Source organism: Podarcis melisellensis, assembly GCF_964234715.1.
Source record: "Podarcis melisellensis genome assembly, chromosome: 3".
Lineage (NCBI taxonomy): Eukaryota > Metazoa > Chordata > Lepidosauria > Squamata > Lacertidae > Podarcis > Podarcis melisellensis.
The window spans coordinates 15,720,440-15,724,995 of NC_138530.1; positions in this window are offsets into that span (position 1 = coordinate 15,720,440).

The following is a 4,556-nucleotide window of genomic DNA, read 5'->3' on the forward strand; positions in this document are numbered from 1 at the left end:
GCGAAGCAGCGCGCCAAACGCCCGTCCCCGCCCAGCGAGGGTCCCGCGGCCTATGAGCGCCGAGCCCGCCCGCCTCCTGCTGCCTGAGGTGGGGAAGGCGGTGAATAAAATGGCCTCTGGGACCGGGCCGTTGGAAAGCTCGCCCCGTGGTGGCGCCTGGTTGCTATCTCTTTTTCTGGGACCAGGGTATAATATATAAAAAATATACATAAAAATACAAGATAAAAACACGAAACCCCAACAGTAGCAAAGCAATGCCCCCCCCACCTCCTCCCACTAACACGTTTTAAAGGATGTTAAATCAGCCCAAGGCCTGGTTGAAGAGGAACGCTTTTTGTCTGGCGCCTAAAACACTGAAAATCGATCCTCACGATATGCTCGGCTCACACATGTTATTTGTTTCAACTCGGAAGCGATTTACGGCCTGATTAAACTCGGGCCTTTAATTGTTGGGGTTTTGTCAACCTTAACAAAGATGTCTGCATTGGGAGGAAAGGTATTTTTTAAAAAAACAGCAACAACATTCCTTTGTGACCTAAGAGAAATTTTCAATTTCCAGATCTCCGTTCATGGGTTTTTGGGAGGGTGGGATGGGCGTACAATTTATTATGTCCTCTTTATTTTGCAGGGGTGAAATTAGGCTTTATTTCACCCGAGTCAAAGACCCAGTTTGGCACTTAAGAGACACACATTTGCGTACACACACAGCCTGTGAGCTTCAATGGTGCAAAAAACCCACAAACCAGCTAACACCCCCTCCCCCCGTAGCTACAGTTCTGGATTTTGTATCATGTTCTGAAACCAGGACATCTCAAAAGGCAAAATGAATGAAAATGGTGTTCATCTGGATTCTGTGTCACATGCCAGTGAATAATAATAATAGTGTACTATTATACCTCGGGTTACAGCCGCTTCAGGTTGCGGGGTTTTTTGGGTTGTGGACTGCCGAAACCCGGAAGTACCGGAACGAGTTACTTCTGGGTTTCGGCGGTCGCACATGCACAGAAGCGCTAAATCGCGCTTTGCGCATGCGCAGAAGCACCGAATCGCAACCCGAGCATGCACAGGTGTGCCACTGTGGGTTGCGAATGTGCATCCCACGGATCATGTTCACAACCCGAGCGTCCACTGTATTGGAGCACTGTACTGCATGACCCATGGGGTTCCCTCCTGGCCTGCAGTTCTGTGATTTTAAAATATTTATATTCCAGGCAAAGCCTGTTCTCTAAACATATTTCAGAGCATGAGGAAGACCGTGGAGAGAGGCTTCCTGGTCTTTGTTCTTGAGGTTATTAATTTTACACATGTGCAACTCACTAGATGAACAAAACTCTTGAAATAAAAATTCTCCAGTTCAAAAATATGGTCCAAAAGCTTTACTTGCAGAACTTAACTTCAAAGAAGTTTAAAAAAACAAAGTTGCATTCATTTAGTTGCATATTTCTTACACAGGTTCCAGCAAAACAAGAAATAACTAGCATTTTTAGTGAAAAGCAGAGCTCCATCTCTTTCCCGTTGCAACTTCTTTAGCCTCAGGCCATGTAGCTGGAGATAAACACATCCATTCTCTTCAGTAGTACAGAACAAAAAGAGCACTGCACCAAACATAGATGCCTGCAAATTGACATATGCATACACCTGAAATATAATTCCTTTAATGTGACCAAGGAGCTGATTATCTTGTTACTAAGCCTACTGAGGTATAGCCCCAGCTCAGTTCCATTAATGATTAACCAAGTAGGCTTTATTCCAACTCCATGGGAATTTCCAACCATGCTTTACAGACATATCTCCCATTTCAATGTACAGTAAACATTAATAAAATTAATAAAATTTCTTGCATAGTGCACTAACACAAAATTTTAACTGGCTGCGAATTAGGCAAATTCAAGTTGCTGGAGCTGGTGTGCAGAGCCCTGTGCAGTTTGGGATGAGGATTTATATATACAGTATAGAGAAAGAGAGAGAGAGTTTATTATATTTTTATACTGCCCAAAGATCTCAGGGCGGTTCACAGCATAAAAATGCAAGATAAAAACACAAAAATACAAACAAGAACAGAACAGAACAATAAGCCCCCCCACCCCGCCTCCCAAACATATGATGTTAATCAGCCAAAGGCCTGGTTGAAGATGAACGTTTTTGCCTGATGTCTAAAATACTAATAATATAAGACTAGACCAAGAAATATAAAGTGCCCAGTGGGCACCCTAGTTGATCTACTACTGCGCAGTAGGACAGCACCCACAGAACAAGCAGGGAGGGCACTGCCCCGAGCAAAGGTCCCCACAGCTTTTATACATCTCTATAGCTAAGTAGGGACGCGGGTGGCGCTGTGGGTTAAACCACTGAGCCTAGGACTTGCCAATCAGAAGGTCGGCGGTTCGATTCCCGGCAACAGGGTGAGCTCCCATTGCTCGGTCCCTGCTCCTGCCAACCTAGCAGTTCGAAAGCACGTCAAAGTGCAAGTAGATAAATAGGTGCTGCTCTGGTGGGAAGGTAAACAGCATTTCCGTGCGCTGCTCTGGTTCGCCAGAAGTGGCTTAGTCTTGCTGGTCACATGACCCGGAAGCTGTACGCCAGCTCCCTCAGCCAATAAAGCGAGATGAGCGCCGCAACCCCAGAGTCGACCACGACTGGACCTAATGGTCAGGGGTCCCTATACCTTTACCTTATAGCTAAGTAACAAATCAAAATAAGGCACATGTTCTCCTTGTGTGACCTGGACCTAGGCCACAGACCCACTTGAGTTCAGCCATGATGACTTGGCTTCTGCTTATTTACGGTAGTTCTTAGTAGCATATAGCATCACCCAGTTAGCTACCTGACTTACTTAGCTAGAAGCTGTTGATTCTTAGAAAAAGCTGGTTCTGTATCCTGTAGCAGGCTTTGTGGTTGGGACTTTCCTGTTAATGTCAAACATACAAAGTATGTATATGCAACACTCTTGCTTTACAAAGGCACAAACCCTACCCTGAGTGGTATTATTGAACATATCCAAACCTCTACCAGTTGCATTCAATGCCTCTTGCATTACTTCAGCAAATTTATTGACTTTTCCCATTGTGGCTACTATGCCAACCAGCAGGGTTATGTGCAAGCAATAATCCCTGTGAGCATGCCACCTCTCCTTCCAGGTCTGCCATTTTCTATAAGCTACCCAAGGGAATCCCAGGTAGAAGCAACTCCACAACCCCAGGGGCAACCAGGACCATGAATAAGTACCACATTCCCTATCAGTGTTTGAAAAGGAAAAAGGTTCTGACCTCCTTTGCCTGGTCCTCAGACCCTAGTCGGCACAAAGAGTCCTTGAGGAAGAGTACTTTGCCGAATGCTGCTTTTATTCGTAAAAAAAAGTCTTCTCCAACCACGACCGACAGCTTTATACATATCAAACACAACCAGCTTTCTACCATCTGACCAACCCACACCACACACAATTAATGACCATATATATACAGGCATATGTAGGTGAAAGATTGCATGAGTTATGCAGGCTTTGCTGATTCATTGTAGGCCGCTGACTCAGTTCCTTTTGTATTAAAGAAACCGCGGCTAATTTTAAGACATGACATTCCCAATATGTTCCATTAGGGGCAACCTAGTAAATATCAGGCACCCAGTTAGTGCCTGGCTAAACTATAGCAGAGGTTGCTCTACGGTTGGTGCAAAGCTCAACTGAAGTTCACCAGGTTGTCTGCAAATGCTTTTAATTTATATTGTCTCTGTTCCACTCTTATACCTTTAATTTCTTGGTTACATCTTATTCTTTGCACCAATACTTCTAAAACTAATATAAACAACAAGGGTGACAACGGGCAGCCTTGTCTCATCCCTTTAGTTATTTTGTAATTCTCAGTCAGGACATAGTATATATTGATTTACAAATTGATAGTAAACAATCAGTATATATTGCCCTGACTCCTTTTATAAAAGTGTCTCCACAACTCATATATTCTAAAACTTTAAACATAAAATCCCAGGAGATGTTATCAAATGCTTTCTCTGCATCTGAAATCATTAAAGCTGCTTGTCTTTCTTTACTCACTTGCAAAAATTCTAATATATCAATTATATTTCTAATATTGTCCTTAATTTGTCTTCTTGGCAAAAATCCGGCCATAATGGATGACCTCTTTTAATACCATTTTCAGCCTATTTGCTAATATATCTGCAAAAAGTTTATAATTATTATTCAACAGATAGAGAGCGATAATTTTTTAGCTGCTCAAGATCTCTATTTTGTTTAGGAATCAAAGTTATATAAGCATTCTTCCAAGATTCTGGCAGCTCGCCTGTACTTAAAGTCATATTCATAATGACCTTTAATGGTTGTATTTGGTAATCTTGCATCTTATTATAATATATTGCTGAGAGTCCGTCAGGTGCAGGTGCTTTCGCAAGTTTTGCCTGTGAGATTGCTTGCTGTAATTCAATCATTGTCACTGGTCCAGTCAGGGTTCACATTTTATCTTTTGGTATTTTAGATAATCCACTATCCTCTAGATATTTTTGCATTTCATCTATATTTCTCCATTTAGCTTGATATAATTCTG